Raw genomic sequence first — 22553 nt, 5'->3', positions numbered from 1 at the left:
GCCAGCAAAAGTATAAATACCTGAATCAAGTGTTTCCATTGTAGTCCTGGGCTCCTGTGAAAACTTTTAGTTACCCTGTAGAATGTAAAGACTCTCTGAAGAATAAGTTACTACTTAAACTAGGTTTGATAATATTACTTTGATTCACACATTTATCTGTTGTTTCTTGTGCCATAGATTTCATAACATTTGGAAATACTGCTGTGGGCATAGTGTTTTCTTCCCTGCACTAGCTAAAGCTGGCTTTACCAGTGGGCAAATAGCACATATTTGGATTAGTGCCACACTAAACATTGTTTACTTTGGAGATCGTTTAGAGAAAAGCTAGCTGAAGATGTGGGAATTCTGCATTTGAAAAGGCAGTTCTCAGAAACAGATACTGCTTTGGAAATGAGCAATATGAATTCAGACAAGCTAATGATGTAAGAGTGTTAGCACACTGTTTAGGGGGACTATTTATGCTGTTACTTTATGATTACTTTGTATTTAATTAAGCGCTGCTGAAATCCACGGGGATCACAGTATTGAAAGGAATCTGACCACCACAAAGGGTGGAGAAGGCACATCAATGATGTAGTTTTTAGCTGAAGTGGAGGCAAAGCTATTAAAAAATGATTGTCAAATAATTATTTCCAGCAGCAGTAAAAATAAAACCAATCCAAAACAACCCCAAACCTATTAGGAGACTGCTGGCAGGAATAATAGAATTTTTAGAATGCGTGTTCCCAAGCCTTGCCTATGCTTGAAGATTTAAGGTAGTGAATTAGCTGAACTAGTACTAGTCTCAGTGCAGTCAGATAGCACTTAACTGAGCCAGGGATAGCACTGACATGGACAAATGAACACCTTTGGAATAAAAAAGACTGCCAAAATAGCAATAATCAAGTGGTTTAGGGCTTTGTGTTGCATCATCTAAATCAGTATAAGCTGATTGAGTTCAGCTGAGATGCAGAAGTATGAGAAGATTTCATATCTCCAAAGCCCACAGGAGTTGATAGCAATAACAAGTAAGGTGGTGGAACTGTTTGAAGCACGTGGTAATGCCAAAGGGTACCCCAAAAGGAGAATACAGTTAAAGGTAAATATATATATATATATATATATATATATAAAAACCTGAGAAATGAAGTGTAAATTATTGCTGTGTTTAGATTATGTGTTAGATAGCTGACAAATACTTTGAAGATTTCTTTATTTTATTCAAGTAGTTATAATTTATCTTGTTTCGATGATTCTTTAGCAATCCATTTATATTCTAGCATTAGATAACCCATTTCCTTTTTGGATGAGCTGGAAGACACAGCCTCTAATTAATGTTCTGTGTTTAGCAATTATTTGCCAAGCCTGGGTGCTTTAGAAGCATGAGGACCAAGGTCAAGTTTTTTCAAGGAAGAGGTGAGAGCATGAATTAACTTCTGACATTAAATTCAGTGGTTCTTTTAAAATGGTGAAGTTCACGACTTTGCTTACATTTACTTTCATCAGCCAGGACTGAACAGAGGTAAGATAGTTCACTTGCACGTGTGCATCAGGCTAAATGGATTGCAGAAGATACAGATCTGTTTGCCTGTCTGCACTTGCATTTAGACAATATTCATCAATTTTACAAAAGCTACTGACTAAACATGGAACCGGTACAAATTAAATGCTCAAGGCAAGGGCTTTCTTTTTTAAATCTGATACAGAGTTGGTTTTACACTGATAGAAAATGTTGGCAGAAAATGAAAAACTTCTATTGTTTCTGTAATTGGGGGGATGAAAGATAGGGAGTGTTTTTAAATATTTGATAGAAAACTGCTGTGTTATGCAATGTAATTAGAAATGTTTTTATAATACTTTGCTCATATCCCTGTATGTGAAAATATTTCATCCCATAGGTCCTTTCTTCTGTTGAAAAGGTTATGTAAATAAATAAAATTAATCTGAATACAGTCGATTTTAAAGGCATAATCCTTATGTTATAAGCTTTCCAACAGGTTCTGATTATTTCAAGGGTAAATAAGAATGCTGTGAGTAATCACTGACTGAAAACTGTGCAGGTTGGGTGACATGCACCAAATCAGTTGTCTTATTACCATTTGAATATGGTTTTAGGTTCACTGGTAGTGGTATAAGATGCTGGATAAGTGGTATAAAATCATGCTGGACTACTTAATGCAGTGGGGCAGATTCAGGGATTCCATTCATGTAACAGCACAGAAATCAAAAGATTATTAAAATCAGTCATGAAAGGTGACGAAAACATTGTAGTGTGCTGAGTTGGCATTGCTCCTTTCTTGGTTACAGCAGTGCTGTTCCATCAGTCCTGTGCCATGCAGTGGAGTTTGGATATTTGGATATACAGTGGGCTGTTGGATATTAAACAAGGCCAGGCTTAGGCTTGCATCTAAGCTGGGCTGAGAGCAAGGCAAGAGACAGGAGGTGAGATGCACATGAGACCCAAGGGATGTGTTGTCTCAAGGCCACAGCTTCATTAACTGGACTCATATGGGAGTCATTGAGCTCAAACTTGTACAGTGCAGGTCAGGATCTCTCTCTTAATTGTTACCACCTGGTGCAAAGTTAATGTTGGCTCCCTGATCCCCCTCCTGCCCCTGACAGCTTTCTGCTGGGAGCTGACCACTCTCAGCTCACACCAAGATTACAGAGTTGGGAAGAGTTGTTGTTCCACTCTAGCAACAGGAATGAGGAACTCTCATCCCCAGCTTCAGCCTCCACCTGTGTCCTGCTCCATGGACTGAGTGCCTCCAAACATTCTGCTTCTCATTTGAGATACAACTTGCTGCAGCTCATCTTCTGTCCTGTCCCACCCAGACAGTGATCTGACACAGGAAAGGGTCAGACAAGAAGAATTCTGTTTATATGAGGTTCCTCATCAAGACACCCATTGCACTGCCCATAATAGTGAAAAGGTCAGGACTACAATAATCTGCCTTTAGAAGGTGGGAGCTGCTATAGAGTGATGAAGGACTCTGGCTAAGCCACCAGCATTTGTTCTGTGGTACTGCCACCCTGCCCTGTTCTGGCTCACCCCACCTGTACAGGCAGAGGCAATCCTGGATAGAACCACGGCTCCACCACTTTCTTGTCCAAACTGACTCTTCACCTTCCATGTGGCTGGGCTTACACCTTCATTTACATTCATCTGTCCTCTTCATCTTAGCCTGAGGGCATTCATTGAACAAGAGAAGACTATTTATACAATTATCAAAAGACTGTACATGGAACGGCTACAGAACTGGCAGAATAACATGTAAAATAAAAGTCAAGAAATAACTGATAAAATTAGCACATTAAAATGCTGATATTTAGGCATGAGCACTTCACATGTCATGGGAACTATTGTTTCTCTTCTTGTTGCTTAGGAGATAATCCCAAAGGATGTATTATGCTGTGGTTTGCATCCTCTAAATCCCCACTGGTTTTACAGGGCTTGTCCATGATGATCAAGAATTTGGTCACAAAAGTTGTTCTCCTCCCCCTCCCTATGGTCAAATACTTGCTTTCATGCCAACACATCTTGGTCTGATTAGTCCTCTTGATTACAGGCTAAAGTAAAAAGTCAGGTGTATAAGATTCCCATTATCCTTTATTCCACTGCTTCTAAGAACAGGTCAGATAGAGTTATTTCAGTGAAAATGTGAACAATCAACTTCTGTTTACCATTAACCTTCAGTTTTCTTTTCTTAAAATCAAATCAGGGCTTGGTAGGCAGTTATTTTCATACATGTCCCTTGATCAGTGGAACAATCTGTCAAAAGCCATTAAAGCCTCTATTAGGTTGAATTGCATTCAAAGTTAAGCTCTCCAATCATTTGAAGGGCTGTGATGATTGTTTTTAATATAGTATACATCGATTGCTCTCTCAGAGTAGCAACATAACTTTGAAACTAAGCATGTATGACTTGAGCATTTTGCTGTCCTGTATGTCTTTAGAAGCTCTGTGTCTTGTGCAAGATGAATGTCTATATAAAAAAAAAAGAAAGAAAAAAACAAATGCAGTGAAATCACCTCTTTAATGTCACAAGTTTTAAACTTTTCTTAGTTCATTGTAACCTTCAAGGTGTAACAAATGAAATAGAAAGAAATTTTCCAGAGTCCCTTTCCTCAGCAGCTTCACTGAAAAATGTAACCAACTACAGATATTTGAAAAGTGGGTCTTTATCTTAAAATATCAGGATGCTTTACATGGAGAAACTGAGGCAGAGGTCAAAAGTGCATCTGGGATCTGAGTGCCAGCACTGGAATGAGTGTTATGTAACCCTCTGCTGCTGGCATATCTCTATTACTTACAGTAATCAGCTCAGTTTACAGATTAAAGATGGTCTCATAGAACTTGTTGTCCTCCAAAGTTAAATCTCAAAGTTGTGCTGGAATCTGTCCTACTCATGTCATATTTAGCACAGTATTTAATTGCATAGCATACAATAATATATCTCGTATAATAGAGATCTTTCAGACTTCCTAAGGTTTGATTAAAACTTCCCAGTGAATTTTTCAGTTACATTCCAAGTCTCTGAGCTCTCACTGGGAAAGATAAATTTTTATTGGAATTAAATGATTCCATGGAGAATATGCAGTATATAATACAGTATAATATAATGTTATTCCCACTCTTCTAGATCTGTTTTAAGTATTTCCACTGCATGCCCCACAAGGTTGTACTGCTGCTGTATTAGGAAACTCTTAAGAAAATACCCTGATGGTATTTGTGCTTTTTTTACCAAGGTGAAGGTGAGTTGCTGAAGCAAACTGGAATGCTGGTTATGCACCTGTTAGCACTTTTGTCTGGTACTTATTTGGTAGTCTGGTACTACTTTACTGTGAGCACTGTTTTACTTGCTATTTTGATGAACATCCTAATAAATTATTATCCAACATCAAAGAATTCCACAATTCTTTTATTGCTGTTCTTTCTCTTCTATTGACTAATGCCCCTTCTTTCCCATTTCTCAGTATTAACTGTAATGTTATTAACAAGTTTTTTTTCTTTGTTAGGCTGATGTGACCTTTAAGTGAGAAAACTTTAGGATTATGGTATCGGATATTCCCTGAAGTACACTTTTTTTCCAAACCAGTTTATTAGGTTATTTTGACTCCTTTTTCATTTGGTACTGCTACTTTTTATTAAGACCTGTTTATAGAACTCTGCAAGATATACAGTGATATGTTTATGTTATGTATTTACTAATTTACTGACGTTTATCAAATAAACTGCTTAAAGAATCTGTTTGTCTGTCATTTGCCCTTCAGAAGGTGTTAGTTCTTGTCTTAAGTACCTCATTGTTGCAGTGCATGGAATTTCAGGTGCATAGGTGACAAAATTGGTTTCTGTGACCTCTCTATGTGCCAAATAGTGGGAGATAAACTTTGTCAAAGCAGCAAACTCAAAGATTCTGAGTCCATTCTTCAGTGGCACATTGCTCACAACCTGAACTGTGTGTCAAGTCCAAGTGCATAGTTATCCTCATCTGCCCATGCTGGCAATGTAATAATGGTAAATAGATAAAATAGATGGTGGAGGGTTTTATTTTATTCTTGAATTGATAGAATTAAATACTGGTTATATTGCAAATCTTCTAGTAAGGAAGGCAGAATTATTTCTGTGCCTTTGGTAAGACTCATATCATAAATGAGTATGACTAACTTCCACTCCCTGTAATAGTGTTTTACTCAGCAAAAAATTATGGCTCTGCTAGTTTTAGAACACATTCCTCTGGCAGTGCAACCTTACTTCCCATGTCTGACACAAACTTACATTATGTGAGTGGCAGGAGCTCAGTGCCCACCAGCACTGCATCAGCCTTGGAGTGTATAAACTGTTTGTTCCATGTTTGTAGCAGTAGAGCTTGCAATTTCAAACATGTGTACTCATGTTAAACAAGGCAATGTCAAAGAAATGTCTTGTACACAGACAAGAGTGAGGTTTGTGATGTCCATTGTTTCCAAAGAGTTTCATTTCACACATGCACCCACATCAGATTGTGTGTAGGATTGTGTCCATGCCATCCCAGACTCCAGGGCAGAGCAAGGCAAGGACTGATGTTGTAGATATCCTGTGGAGCTCTGGCAGGAGCCATGGCAGAGATCAGCAGTGATTTGATGTGCACATGGCCATGGCTGAGGTGCACTGCAGTGTTCTGTAATTCTTGGAGTTCCCTTAAGGCCAAAGGCTGTGTGCACAAATTATTCTGCATTAGTAGATTCCAGCCAAGAGGTGATGGAAATGTGAATAAGATTGGCCAGGATGGAATGGAGTCTCCAAGTAAAAAAGCTGACAGAGAGCATTATTAACACACACTCCAGCTCAGAGTCAGCAAGGCATCCAAGAGATGAGAAATTTGATTTCTTAGCCTAGAACATTCTTTCCTTGGCTTTGGAAAAGATTTAATTGATTTAAGTAAAACCAGGCAAGTGGATGGACATCCATTTGCAAAACCTGTGAAACATTTCTTACAATCCATTGTGATATATCCTATATGCATCTAGAAAGACCAAGATGAGTGTCCCTGGGATCTAGAGTGCCTTAAGCTGTTCCTTTTTTTCCTTTTTTACTCTCAAAACATTCTTTTTTTCCTAAAAATGGGTAAAACCCATGGTAGTAGTGACCTTTCAAAAAAAACCCAAAAAAGATACAATAATCCGGGTCTTTGCTGGAGGGACACAAGCATAAGGAGACTCAAGGAAAAAAAAAAAAAAAAAAGAAAAGAAAAAATTCTGTGGGGGTTAGGGTGCTTTTCCAGCATCACCATTCAAGAGCAGCTGGTCTTAATTGAGGCAGAGACTAATCATGATTCAGTGTTTGTTGAATTTTGATTTTTATCCTAATTCCATTCTTTTTATTAAAAATCTGTCTTCAGAACTTAAATTCTTCTTGAGGAGACAGACTTGTAGTTGTCTTTTCACCATACAGGCTCTTGCACCCTGTTACCCACAGTCACCACCCTGCAAGTGAGAGCATCATAGGGTTAGACACCCTGCTAGAGCTGAAACATCTTCTTTTCATTTGGTGATGAGACTTCATTTCTGATCTAAAAGGTCTCAAGTTATATTGCAGATGTGCAATTTATCTGTCAGCCAATGTCTGTATTTTGTGGTCATACAATCACAATTTTTACTAAACATTTTTAAAACTGCTGTTTTTTTTTTATTCCAAGAGCATTTAGATTAAAGAGCCATCATCTCAAACTAGAAGAATCACGCTGAGTTTGTAAATAGGTAAAAAGAAGTAAATAAAGTTTGCACCACTCTGGATTCTTGCTTTTTCAGTGGGTTCAGAGTATGATTTTAGAATTTGTAACTGAATCAGCTCATCTACTAAAGACATACATGCAAGTTTTCATGTAATCTCTATGATGCCCTCTTTGCACAATTATATTTCATTTCAGCTGGTCTGTATGACCAGCTGCATAATTATCACTAGGATTTTGGAACTAACAGCACTTCATTAATTAGGTTTCTGTTATCCTGTTCTTAGTTGCATGTTAATTATTAGGGTGAAGATAAAGGGCATTTTTCATAAGCCTTGATTTTTTCTGTTTACAAGTATTTTGCTAACGTCTAATAAAATTAATGGCCTCAAACAACGAGAGAAAGTAAAATCCTACTTAGCAAATTCATAGCTTTTCAATGTATTTTGTGGCTTTATGGTATGTCAAAATGTAGGAATGTAAAAAATGGTTTAAGGAGCTGTTGCTGGGTTCAACTAGCTGCAGAAACTTTTAAGTTATTTTTGTTTCTCCTTTATTGCTTAACCTCTGGGACTTAAGTCTGGACTACTTGATAAAGCAGTCATTCAGGAACTTGAATCTATACAAGCTTTGACTTGATAGACTTAGAACAAGATCTTGTATTAAACATACGTTTTAAAAATATAATTTGAAATCTGGAAATTGATTGTGGCTTGACCTGTATATACTGGAGAGTTTCTTACTTTCTTTGCTTTACTGATATTATTAGATCTGTTGTTCTTTTACCAGAACTCCCAGCTGATAGAAGAAAAATCAATGTAGAGCAAAGCATATTGGACAACAGCACTTTCATTAGAGTCAGAGCCACAACTGACTAACTAAGACTAAGTTATGACATTTCCACTTTTAAAGGTTGCAAATTCTTGTATTATGCATTTTCTGGTATTCTCAGGGGACCAGAGTCAAACATGCATGAAGCAAGCTTGGAATAGAGCAGTCTTTTTAAAAAAATTCAATATAACACACTGATTTTTTTTGTATATGCCAATATGAGGATTATAAATCACAAGGAATTTCTCTCCAATGTTTTTTTTTTTTTTTCAACATAGCATACATTCAAAGTTACACTTCCCAGCATTTTGTATTTATCTGCATACCCTTACATTCACTCATTTCAGTGAGCTGCTGGACATAGTGATCTCTCAGGTGCCTTTTGCAGTGTGCATTCAGCACTTGCCTGGTATAGGGCAGGATGCAAAGGGCTCTCTGAGGATGCATCCCTTCCACACACCATCACCTGAGCTAGCTCATCTTGGATTGAGGATGCTCAGAGGTCTGCAGTTCAAACACACGTCTGCCCAGCTAATGGGGTCAGAGCATCTCCTTCCAATAATGGATTGGTTCTCTCCTGGGTAAAGTGCCTCTAAGAGAAATTGAGAGGAGATCCATCCTTAAACAAGATTTGATGCAGCCCAGGAGAATGACAATTGCATCTTTTGCTAGCACTATTTCTAAGGCAAAGTCATGCTTTGTAGGAAACAGGATGATGGAGTACTTGGGGAGATTTTTGTAGTGACTAGTAGATAGGTCCATGCTATAGAAAAGTTCTGTGAGAGAGAAAATGAAACCCATGCAAGTGGCTCTTCTATTGCAGACAGTGGGAAGTGTCCCTGTGTGGATCACCTTAGTAAAGTCTGGGTTATTTTCTTCTTGGACTAAGTGCAGTTAGTGACAGCAGCAACATTTTTATCCAACAGATGAAAAATACAAGAGCCCTTCATGGGGTTGAAGCCCAGGGACCCAGCTGAGATGTACAGTAAAAGAGGCACTCAGAAGGGGCTGCCAAAACCAAGTGAGAGCTGCAGTTAGAATCCATGCCTGGATGGTCCTTTGCTGTGTCCCATGGCATAAGGCTCAGCCAAGGGGCTGGGGTAGGGCTGAACAGGGGTGAGTCCATTGTGAGCTGTGTCTGCACCTGAACTTTCTCCCTCTCATACTCACACATATTATTTCCCCACACTGTGCAGGACTGTGCACACAGCAAAGCTGCCCCAGAGTCACCAGCACAGGGAGGACACCATGGGTGGGCAGCAGTCCCATGGCAGGGAAGGGAGATCCCAGCAGACAGAGAGAATTAGAGCCAACACTGAGCTCGTGTATCTGAGCAAAAGCAGGGTGAGTGTTTCCCCCTCTGATTCCCAGATTACTGATTCACAGAAAGGCATTTTAACCATTAATCTTAAACTCAAATCCTGATTTTCATGGCAGATCTGTGGCTGAAATATGAATTGGAGGTGAAGACAGTAGCTGAGATTTTGCCTGTCTCTGACCACTTAATTTTCTACTTTGTAATTCCACAGTCTTGTGCACATGTCAGTTTGACATGCAGGATGTAGCAGTAGGCTCTCCAGTCATTGATCCTGCCTTAACTGATGTCAATCATCCATTTTGGACACTTGCATAATCCTCCTGGCCCAGACTCCTACATCAGCACTGGCTTGTCAGAAGTTCAAGGTGCAGAGCAGCACCTCAACCCCTTCAGTGGCTGCAGCCCCTGCTCTCCCCTTCCTGCTGTCACCTGCTGTGGGAGAGGGCACGGTTCTCCCCCTGACCCTCCTGTCTCTTTCCCAGTTTTCCCACAGGTGCTTGCACTCACTGCTGGCCTTGACCCTGTGATGAGAGTCCCTTGAAGAAACAGCTCAGTTGTGATGATGAGACACTGGAATAGGCTGCCAGAGAAGCTGTGAATGTCCCAGCACTGGAAGTGTCCCAGGCCAGTCAGGGAGGGTCTAGGGGGCTTGGAACAAGCTGATCTGCAAGGTCTCTTCCAAGCCCAGCCATTCTGTGATTTTGAGTCAGCTGCCTCTGCTCGCTGTGACAGCTCTCCTGTGATTGCTGGTGACACTCGGCTGGCTGCTCCCCTGCTGTCCTGCTTGCCCTTACCTGCTCCCTGTGTGACACCTGATGACTTCACCTGCAGCTGTTTCCTGTCCCTTTTCCCACTGCTGGGGTGTTTGTTCGGCCCGTGGTTCTGGCACAGCAGGGTGGGGTGGCTGGGCAGGGACGGCCGGGTGCTGCTGTGGCACATCCCCTCTGCATCAGTGCAGCACTCATGGCAGTGGTGTGAAAAGACATCTCCACATCAGGGCTGCCTTTGTGAAATGGATTCACACAGTGTGGCACACTGCAGATGATGTTTTATGCCTTTTTTTTCCCCTCTTTGACAACAAACATGTAGCTCCTTGTTAATGGCTAATAAACAGGAAAATTCTGTCCAGCTATGCATTCAAAAGTTTGCATTCTGTAGCCAAGGAGGGAGTTAAATGTATCTAATGGAGCCATAAAATGGTTACAAAGAGCTGCATAAGCAAATGTGGCTTTTTTCCCCTCAGAACCCCAAAAAAGAACAAAAAGGGGCTGATCTGAAAGTAGTTGCAGGCTGGGATTTCAGATAGTTGGAGTACCTCCCCAGCCTCTGCCCATCTGCCAGTGCCACTTGTTGTAGTTCTGTAGCCTCCATCCTCTGTTCCCTGGGTGTTGCCAGGGGTAAACAGCACTGCAGCAGCAGTGTTTGCTTCCCAAGGCAGCCCTCTGATTGCCCTGGTCACCACCCAAGCTGTGCATGGGCATTGCTGAACACTGGGTCACTCCTTCCTAATTCTCATGTACTGTATGTACCTTCCAGAGCCTCATGGGGCAAAAGTGAAGAGAAGTTCCTGAAGTATAAATAAAAATCCCAGTACTAAGGAGCAGTCCTGAAAGGTACTGCAGGATTTTCTATTATTTAGAAACAATTTAAATCATTATTTTATGGAGAAGTAAAATATGCAAAAACATTTCTGTATAGTACTTTTCTAAATCTAACACAGAAGCTTTCCTCCCCTTTTTTTTAAAGCAACCATTTAATGAAGTCTGACACTTAGCAATGTTTTGAAATAATTTTTGCTGCTCTGCCAGCAGTTAGCTTTGCTGTGAATCTCTAAAGACAAATCCATCTACAGTGAATCTAGCAAAATTCAGCTCCGTGTTGTATGTCAGGGTTGAGGACTACTTGTCAGCTCTGGCACTGTCAGATTTTATCTTTAAATATGACAGGCAATTTGTTCAGGGAGCACTTCTGAATGACAAGATATAGTAGTGTTGTAAAACATGGCACCTGTGTGGTATGCCCTGCCTCTGTGGACATCAGAGGCTATTGTTTCCTTTGCTATTAGACAGCCACAGTCACACAATAAGGTGTGTAAAATGTTCACAGAAACCTTTTAAACAGAGTAGCAGGAAAGTAGATACCCTCCGATCATTTAAGTCAGGCCATTTATCATTTTATCTTATAAAACACAACATTCACTAAAATGTGATGTAAAGAGAAAAGCAAACGCTCTGCTGAGCAATGTCGGTCGAGCCAAGGGTTTCAGCCAAGCTGTAATAAAAGAGGGTTATCTTTAAAGTGAAATGCAATAGAAAAATTAGGATTTTAACTCCTTCCCAGTCAGACAGCTGGCAAGAGCTATGCAGAGGGCTGCTGCTGGCATATGGGATCAGTATGGTCCCACTGAAAATCCTCTGCTACCACAGTGGGGCTTCCTGGAATGGGGCAGCCAGAGCAGATGATGGAACATTAACATATCTAATATGTTTGCTTTGAAAATAAATAATAGAGGGTCATTTAGGATAGTTTTCTTGAAATATAAACCAGATCAAAGTGGGAAAATTAAAGTTGGGACATTATGGATCTGCCACTGCCAAAGTCAAGAGAGGCTTTTCCACCCTGCAAGAGCTGTATGCTCATTGGGCTGGTGATCAGCCTTCTTCAGAACATGGGTGTAGAACTGAGTGAGTGTAGCACAGTCTGATACCACAGAGCCCTGCATGCAGGCATATCCCAGAACACTTGTGCCAGTGCTCCTGCCCTGCTGACAGGGCATGGTGTCTGTTCTCTGCAGGATTTGGGAGGGAGCCCGCTCACTCTTGAAACTTAAAAGAATACTCTTCAGACTTTTGTGTTGGCCTGTTTCTGTTACCAAAGAGGTGGCCAAGGTGTTGCTGGCTGAAGCTGAGTGCCAGTGCAATTGCCTGTCAGCCAGGACAGTGCTGAGTTTCTCCCCTGCCTCTACAGGACCTGCAGCCTTTGCACATGAAGCAGCTCCTGAGCCCTTCCCAGCCAGCCCCACTGCCCTGCCCCTCGCTGTCCTTGCTGCTCTGCCAGCACTGAAACTGCTTCCCAGCCTGGGGAGAGCTACAGGTCTGCCCTTAAGGGTGGGAGAAGGGATCTGATCCCTGGTGTGCATTCCAGCTGCCCTTGGGGGCCAGGCAGAGGCTGGGCTCTGGTAGATCTGTACCATGAGAAGTCTGGATTAAGGCCATTCTGTGGAGATTTCCCAAGTCCAAGAAGAGGGAAAATGACAAATGATAGGGTTTTGACTAGCAGTAACACTGTGATCAAGTCATATTAATGTCCAATGGTCAGCTGGAAGATTTTAGTAAAAGTCTCAAGTCCTGGAAATGAGGGATTCTGTAAGAACATTGTTTTTACATTCATGAAAGAAGCAAGTGCTTGGACTTCATGTTTACAGCTGAATGGAGTACAAGTGAGCTCTGCAAACTCAAACACTAGGTGGCAAATACAGTGACATCAGTTAAAGTCTAATATTTATAGCCTAAATTCTCAATTTTTGCAGTCTGCCCTGTTAATAGCATTTAGTGATGGCAGTAGTGCCATGCATGCAGCTTTGGCACGGTAGCTGGAACAAAAATAAAAGTAATAAAAGGTGGTGGGTGATAGGATGAGTTTGGTAGTTAAAAAGATGTCAAATATGTACAAATAGATCCCTCATTAGGAAGGAATTGGCATAGTTTAAATATACTGTTATGCTTCTTATTATGGAAAGAAATTAAGTAATGTATTTTTACCTTGGTGTAACTGCTTAAAAGGAAATTCTCTAGATGAAGCAGAGAGGTAGTCTGTGCTATTTCTTTTGTGACAGACAAAACCATCTGTCATCTTCCCTCTTAGTATGATTTCCTCATCTTCAGTAGAAGAAAATAATACTTTTGTTTTTAGAGTGGCATAACTGTATTCAGATATTTATAAATTCTCCTCAGATATTTTTATCTGTTCCTTTTTTACATACAAGGTTGCCATAATTTTAGAACCACTGGGAAAATGAACATCTAAGCAAAGACCTTTTCATGATTAGCTCCATATCCTGAGATGGGTTCCATAATGAATGAATAGCAAGGACAATCTCCAGAGGGTTAATCATTCCTCCTGGATTTGATATTTATTTCATTTCAGCATGAACTGTCTCTGAGGAAGTCTCTCTCTTCCCATTGACTCTAGAGTGAAATGAGGTAACTTGCCTGTGAAACTTTCAGCTAAGTTTGGCAGAGGAAAGTCATCTTTAGCCACCTCAATCCCTTGACTTTCTCCCTGACATAGCAGCCTAGATCACAAAGGTGTTTTCAAGAATGTTTGCCTTCTCCTTGTTCACCAGCATTTGACCATCTGTGATACAGCTTCATAATGGAAGCTAATTCAAAGAGCTTTTAAAAATAAGGAGAAAGATTTTTTTCTTTTTGGTAATGAATAGTGATGGATGACTGGTATGGTCACACAGAGCAATATAAATCTTTGTGCCATGCCCAGTGCTAAAAAGCAGACAAACTCTACTCAGGGAACTCAGGTACTTAAGCACAGGAAAGTCATACAGGGAGAGGGGTTTAGACCTTGTGTCCATTAGGAGGGCAGATAAACACCCAGTGAAGTAATTTTGCCTGCCCATCACTGAATAATGTACTCTGGAATGAAGTGCTGTACCTCAATTCCACCTTCCTCAAGCAAATGGCCTTGACAGCAGTTTTAGAGAGAATGCAGTCAGAAAGAAAAATCCCTCAAACACTAATGAAGAGCTACTTACATCAAAGTAACTGCCCCAAACCTGAATTATCAAATTATCAGTTATCTACCAGTGGGTTTTCATGAGAAATGAGATATAAAATACTTAATATATATTTCGAATGCTGTGTATTTACTTGGGTGTATGTTATAGAGCTGTATAAGGAATACTAGCATCAAGGAGTAAGAAGGTCTTTTTTTAAAAGGTGAAAATTGAAAATTTGGAATAAAAGTGAACTGACCGGCAGTGAAAAAATACACAGACATCTCACAAACTCTGTGCCAGTGTATAATCTTTTGCTGCTACAGCAATTTCTCCTCTTAAATACTTTTATTTGAATATTGCTGTTACAGGAAACCTGAGATGTGCCAGGTAGGAAGGAGTAGTTAATCATATTATGCACTCTACAAATGGTATGCATGCTTTATTAGTTTCTTCTATAGATCAAATTAAGTGATATCTGGGAAATATCTGCAATAAAGATATTTTGGGTTATTTTTTTGCTTAAGTAGTCTACTTATGTCCTCAATTTGCCTTTCCTAAGCCATGAAAGTGATTATTATATGAGCTGGGCTTAGGTGGGAATCAAAATAATTGTATCAAATACACAAGAACAGATTTCTGTGTTAGGAAAAATTGCAATTCATTGATGCACAAGATCCACCCCTCTAAGGGCCCACACCACAATGGACATGGTTATCCACAGCTGGAGTTACTCTGAGATGACAGGAAATGGGAGCACAGGTGAAAAAACTTCATTTATTTCCCAGCTGCTCAGGAGAGTGGCTTGAGTCTGTAGCAATGAAGGGAGCTAGAAATGTGATGGGGAGAAACTCAAGGAGCCTGGAAGGAGCTGATGGACATGCCTGAAAGCAGAAAGCTAAGTGGGAATGTCTATCCATGCTCTGAGTGTACTGTGGTATTTTGGATAAAGTCTTGCCTTTGGTAGAGTTAATAATTTCATATGTTCTGTCATTAATGGAGGGATCAAATTCAGGCATGGACACTCTTCATCAGCACTCCTCATCTGTAGGAACAAGGCTTTGTGCCCCTCTGGACCAAGCTTGGCTGGGGAGCTCTGGTGACTCTGGTGCTCATTGTGCTTAAGGCTGTTGAATTTATGGCCAGCTTTAATCAAATGTGAAATAAAAATTCAAGTCTTGGAGACTGAAGTTCTGAAATTGTGTTGTGAAGTTGGGAATGTGGCTAAACAAGTGTATCAGGCAGCAGTGTCCCTTCTGAGGAGGGGCCAGCAGGACGTGCCCATCACTGTCCCTTTGCAGCAGCCAGCTGCTCATCAGGCACAGCCAGGGCTGTGTCCTGTGTGGAGGAAACACTAAACAGGGAGAGGGCATAGGAGAAGGATTTTGGTGACAAGGAATTTGAATTTATGGGAAATTAGCCTTCATTAGTTCTGCTGTTCATACCTCTTTCTGTTAAACCTGAGAAAAGCAGGGCTTTCTCTGTTTTACACTAATAAAACTGGGGTAGTTTTATTTAAAATGCTTTGGTTGCGCAACAGTTTCCCATAAGCTTCCAGCAATTATCCACAATGGATGCACATTCTTAACTCATGTTTGATTTCAATACTCAGTGTGACACTGAGTAGAATTGGATTGGGCATTGAACTTTTCAGTCCCAAACCACCAGTGCACTTGGGGGTATATTTAGATTTAAATTGCATGAGCTTCAATTGAGAAAATGTGTAAGTGCTTTGCTGGATCCAAGCTGGCACTTGGTATCTCAGTTTTGTAACTTTTTGAGCAGAGGTTTTTCATAAGAATAAATAATTTCATGTGGTTTCCTAAAGAAGTGTGTTTGCAATTGTGCTGTGTGCTCAGACAAGGACAAATTTAAAGTAAAATGAATTGAATAACAGAATGAGTTTCTGCTGGCTTTATGAGAATGAAGAGAGGCATTACTAATGCCTGTAAGGAAAAGGCTCTTTGAGAACTCAGTCCTACTAGAAATCAGCTCATCTACACAGGAGATGGTGACCCTGAACTCCATAGCAAGTGGCAATTCATGGGTGCTGTGGCTCAGGGAGCTACCTGTGGCTTTTATTGTAATAAAGCTTTGAAAGCAAACACTGTATTTAAAACAACTGTTTGGGATGTTTCAGCCAAAATGAGGCTTTTTTTTTGCTAAGGGACACATGTGGCAAGCTGCACATTAAAGCAGACCTTGGTGTCATCCAGAAGCATCCCAAGGATCTCCGTGGCTCTGCAGATACTGAAGGCCTTCACCTTCTTCACCTTCCTAAACAAAGGGCAGCACTGGCAAGAAAGGTGACTCAGATGTGCTGATGCAGTGTTAGGATGAACAAACAGCTTGTCAAACAGCAGTATTGTCTAACCTAATCAAAGAGTCATAGACCTATCTGGGGTGGGAGAGACTTCTAGGATTGAGTCCACCAGTATCCCCAGTACTGTCCAGCCCACCACTAACCCATGTCATTAAGATCCATGTCCACACAGCTTTTAAATATCTACAGGGATGGTCACTCCATTGCTTCCCTGTGTGCCCTGCTCCTCTTATTCCTACAAAAAGTTGGCAATTACATTGCAGCTTTATTTTATTTTGTTCTTCTTAAAAATCAACTGAATATCAATCTACAATCAATAAAGAAAGTTGCCTATAGGCAGTTCTGCCTTCAAATCTGTTCCATGCATCAGCTGCTGGTAATCTATACACAGTCAATAAGACACATTTCAAAAGGGAGGTTTTTCTCCCAAAAGGCAAAACTGCTCTAATTTACAGCTGGATATGAACTGGGCAAATAGTATACACCTGAAGTAAATGTAATTTCCAATTTACAAGAAACGCTGGTGAAAGATTAGATCTGATCTTCTCTCCATGCAAGTAATCTATGGATATTTATATTATGATAACTGGAGAGCACAAATTGCTTTGGTTTTTCCTTTTGGGTATCTTTTTTATTTGTTTGTTTAGCAAAACCTGCAGGGGAAAGTCGAACAGCTATAATTACAGTCACAGTTACAAGTTATGGGGTCTGTAGATAATAAGCTACAAGGCATTTTTATTGTGCTCTTTTATTATTATTTGGTTAAAGAATGCTTTTTTTCCCAAGACAATCCATATGTATTTTGTAAGAAGGAGAATCAAAGCAATAGCTGTCAAATATCAGTGAGATAGCAGATTTACAAATTAATCCCATTGCTTTGTATTTCCACAGAGGTCGAAATCTATAATTGGTGCTAGAAACAATAATTAACTTATTAGAAGTACTCAGGCACTAGGTGTGCAAAATGGCAGCAGGTGTGTAGTATCATTGGAAATACACTGTATTAAAAGCACCTCGGAGTTTTATCCCTCTAGTTTCATGCTACCAGCTGCCAATTTGATTGGTTAAGTGGTTTTGGGCCATGCAATACTCTTTCTTTTGGATTGATGTGTTTATTACTTTTTATGACAGGGGATCCCAAGGCAGATGTTCAATAAAGAAACAAGCTGCTACAGACCAGAGTAAAGAGATAGGTGGTGTAGATGCAGGAAATTGGGAAAGTTATCATATGCGCTAAGTTGTTATTGAAGATTTTGCTCCCAGCATTTGTAGCAGTTGTGTTATATGCTCTTCCACAGACAGTAATCTAACAGGGAATTATTGAAAGGCAAGTGCCAGGATTTCAAATTGCACTGTCTGATGTGGAGCTGCTGCTGGAGCAGGGAGCTGGAGCTCTGAGTGATGAAGACGTGGCCGTGCCATTTCTGGGAGCTGTGTGGGAGCAGAGAGAGTGCTGTGCTCCTGCAGAGCCTTTTCTCTGTGACACACTGCTGAGGGTCTTGTGACCCTGTGCAGTCTGTGGTGAAATCATTTACATTAGCACAGGAAGGTGAAAATTTGTACTGGGAAGGATTATTGCCCAGAATTTGAACAAATGGTGGTTGTATAGATCTGGAGCAGCCAAAGCCAAATTCTGCTTTGTCTTCATCAGTAAAAAGAAAAGTTCATCATATTTAAGTGAATGGGAGCATACAGATGGATACATGGGCAAAACCAAAAAGAAAGACAAGTTTTTCATTCCTATAGCTGTTTACTGCTTGGTTTGCTTTGCTTTGTACTAAAGGGGAGAGAAAATACAAGTTTCATGGCTTTTGGAGATTTCTGAACACTCCTGTAGGGGAAAAGCAAATATTTTCTAGAGAGGCTTCTTACCATAAACCATTTCTTTTTCAGTGTTTTAAAAGGAAGCAATAGACTGTGATTGACATAAAAATTTTCTTTTTAATTGATTTAGTATATTTTGCTGGTTTTGTGACTTTAATTTAATCTATTACAACCAGATATGAGGAGAGCTAATAATTCATGAGAGATGTTATTTTCTAATTAGATTTTTATGAATGCCCCTAAAGCTTCTGCCCAGAAGTGGAAGCTGGCCAAAAAATTTGAATTATATTGAGAGCAAAATGTTCTGCTATGTCCATTTTCTTTGATCCACTGCTTCCCTTTGCTTTTTGGTAAATTAGCATCGTCCCTGAAATAATATTTTCCCCCATGTTTGGAAGGGATGAGGATCTTGTTCTTCCTTTCAGCACCTCTAAGACACTTCCTAACCTATTCTTGACTTTCTGAGGCTCAGCTCTTCAAACTGGCCATGATGTGCTGCCCTCCTTTCTCTTGAAGACAAGAAGGTATAACTTCTGCTATCCCAAATTTTCCCACTCCTGTGTTTGTCAGTGGTCACTTGAAACCTCCCTACTTTGGTTTTAAGGCTGTACCTTTCCATAACATCTGCCTTTTCCTGCTGTTTGTGAATTACAGAGTGGCTACCAGGGAGAAAAATGATATGTGAAATGGGTTCTTGCTGTCTGTGGGGAGAAAAGCTGTTCAAATTGAGACAGTGGTCTGCAGGACTTCTCATGGCCTGAAATGGCAAATTTTATGGGCTGAGACAACTATTCCAGATCATATCTCAGCTATTCCATCCTCTTCTGAGCTATTGAAACCTTAAGGAGAGAAGAAAAATGAATTATCACATTTTGGCTATTATTAGACTATTCGTTAGACCAGTCTAACCAACAAATTCCAAATGCTGCTGTGGGTTGCAGTTCAGTGGGCAGGAGGCACCCAGACAGGTCAGGGAAGGCTGAGGCTGTGTGGGATCAGTTGAGACAAATGCCAGGGATGTGTTAAACACATAAGGCAGAAAAGAGAGACTGTGACAATGGAGTTGTGTTAGAGCAGAGCCTGAACATAAAACTCGAGTGCTTTCAGTAACAGGATGTGTTTTGGTGCACAAACAAAGGCAGTGAAAGAGACAATGCAGACCCTGGGAGCTGAGGAACATGGGAAAGGGGGATCATGCTAAAAAGCAATATGAACCCTTGTGGGAAGTGACGTTTTAGAAACAAACCACAGTGGTTGCTGCATTGTACAAACCTAATAAGACATAGTGAAAAATATTGGATTTATTTTTACAAGTTAAAAGTGACCTTGTTGGCCTTATGAATGGATTCACTTCTCACAGTACCTCTTAAGGGCATTAGGGTTATGACTAACTCATAAAAATAAATCCAATATTTTCCCCTTGGCCATGTCATATCCAATGCTGGAATTCAGCTGTGAGAGCTGGTGGGGCTCTGACTTTCATTTAGTTTGACCTCCTATTATGAGAAGTACCTGGCTCTCAGTCCTGGTGGGCTGCAGCATGGTTCCAAGAGTGGCTCTATCACAGAGTGGAAGCAGAAAACATCCAAGAAGGCCTGGAAATAGAGTTGTGCAACACAACATGTAACTGAAAAGAACACGTGAAAGGAATAAGTGTTTCACACAGAGAGAGGTTTTCTTCCTTTCATGTTTTTCTCTTGACCAGCATAACAGATCAAGCAGGACTGTCACTTTAGTCCTACAATATATTTGGGGGAGGCAGAATCCAAGCTAATGACTGAGCTTGTACAGTTTTCATTTCTGTTGGAGTCAAAGGAACTTTCAAAATCCAGTCAAGAAACTAACTAGAGAACAAGTGATTTAAAAATGAGTTGAGGGCTTTAAAGGGGACAGACACACCTATCTAGTATTTGTGATGGCACAGGTTCCCCTGAGCAAAAACCTAGTCCAAAGCAGCTGGAAAAAAATAGCACAAACTGTTTTCAGCACCCATGGATGTCTACAGCTACAAGTGTGAAGCTTTGTTGCTGCAGCTTAGTGGGCTCTGTCAGTCACTGAGGGCTTGTATTGGCTCCAGACGTCAAGCTGACTGCAGTGTGAGGTGGTCACAGTCACATATTGATGAGGAAATGCTCATTTTAAGTGCATATCAGATGTGCTCTTTTTTTATCTCGTGTTTTCTGCTCAGCTGCTCTGCCTGGTGACCATTCCCTTTCCAGTAGGCTCAGGTGATCTCACCTTCCTTTTGGCTGAAGAGCTTTAAAAGGTCCAGTGCATGCACCTGGGTGTGGCCATGGGTGGCTCCAGGTGGCCTTGCTTGAGCATGGGGTTTGGACTAGGTGGTTCCAGCCCCACCCATTCAGTGATGCCATGACCTTAAATCCAAGCTGTGACAGCACAATCCTCTGTATAAGCTCATTTGCCCTGTCAATAAATGCAGAGTGGGCAGAAAACCAGTCGATGACATAGGAGTGAAGGTGCTATGGGATGAACAAGAATATTTGCCAGGTACAATTAATCAGGTTGAGCTAAAATAGAAGCAGAATGAGATTGAATATTTCTTGTATTGTGACTGTCCTTGCAGGGAGAAACCCTTATCTAGTGTAATTTGAATAAAATATAAACTTAAATGCAAAGAATAAATCTGTGTTTATCTGAAACAGAGTATTCCAGCTTTGGTTACCGCAAACTTAATTTTGCCATTGTTCAGTGTTGCCTTTTGTCTCCACAAATTTTCTCCCAACAACTTGAGCAGCGTGCTGAATTATAACTGTAGAAAATCATGAATGACATGCATATGTTGTAGGCATTTTTTGAGGTTGCAGGGCTAACAGTAAATATTCACACTTAAAATATTGAATTTAGGTTTATATGCCATGGAAATGTTGAGTACCTTCTTTGCTTTGTTTCCTCTGCCTCTGCTTTTCCCATGATTCTTTTATTACACTGAACAAGTTCCGTATCTGTAACATACAGAAGTTGACGTGCTCTCATATTGCATTTCCTTATTTTCTCTGAACAAGTTTCAATGAGTATTATTTTACCTGCATCATTTTGGTGTCCAAAGTATTCCCATAGTCAGATCAATCATGGGAAAATTTTCATTCCTTAGAAACATATTGGATTCAGAGCTGGGGGTTCCCCAAGTGCAGGAGTGCCAGCCCTGCAGTGCCCTGCACAGCACGTCAGCTCCTGGCTCTCCTGTGGAGCAGCCCCAGCACTGCCCAGGCCAGGCACCCCCTGCTCTGAGCACCCTGCCCTCTGCTGCAGTACCTGCCACACACTGAAAAGGTGTGCTGGCAAGTAAGCCACAATCACAGATTTAAGATTTCTTTTATGAGACAGCTTTGTCAGGATTTAAAGGTGTTTTTTCCTAAACATGACAAATAAGCCTGCTGAAACAGCTAAGAACACTTATTTATATAAACTGGCACTGATGTTACCTTGTGTAAAATATGTTTAATTTTAGCCAATGCATATTTGAGTTATAGTTTCCATAAATATTTGTGAATACATTATGATAAAATCTAAAACCTTGGCAACAGTTAAGAGAAGAGTTTGCAGATAAAAATCAACATTGCCTGAAGCATCCCAGGAGATCATACTGCTAGTGAAGTTTAAATTAGCTTTGCCCTAAAATCTAAGACATTCCTGCAGCACACTTTAAAGCCTCTTAAAGTGTGAAGGAGTTAAGCTAATTACTGTAGCATTTGAAGACAAGACATTTGTAAAATTAATAGGCTAAAGTCTGCAGTCTTTCATTCAGCAAAAATTCCTATTGCAATTGTGCATTTATTGTGGAAGAGCTGCACAACTCAGTCCTCTGTTTTAAACAGTGGCAGAATGACAGAATGTAGTCCAAATACTCAGAGGGTTGGGGGAGGTGTGTGATTTGTGGTTACACAGTGAGAAAAGGAGGAACATGGACTATTTAGCTTCTAGCATCACTTGAGGTTATCTGCCTGTGATAGAACCCTATCCCAGTCCCCAGCACAGACTCTGCCTGGACCATTTCCACTGAGCAGGTTTGGTCTCCTCACCAGTTGCTGTTTGTCCTTTGCTGTCCCTGGGTCCACAGGGCCAAGCCTACACTGATGAGAGTCATGAGCCCAGTGAGAGCAGCCCTGTAAAGCAAAGTGATGCTAAAGGCCCAAAGGTCACACTGTGGGTGTTTCAGGGAAGCCACTGAAAGTCAACTCAGGGCTGGCCCGTACACCAAGTGTGTGCTCCTAGGTGGAGGGCATCAGTTTATTTTCACCTGGGAAGATCCCAGTTCATTCTTTCTGCTTTGGGCAGGGTGTGGTGGTGATCAGAAAAATGGCCCCAGCAGTGAGCTCC

Source organism: Erithacus rubecula, assembly GCF_903797595.1.
Source record: "Erithacus rubecula genome assembly, chromosome: 12".
Classification (NCBI taxonomy): domain Eukaryota; kingdom Metazoa; phylum Chordata; class Aves; order Passeriformes; family Muscicapidae; genus Erithacus; species Erithacus rubecula.
The sequence above is the reverse complement of the archived record's forward strand: the minus strand, read 5'-3'. Positions refer to the sequence as shown.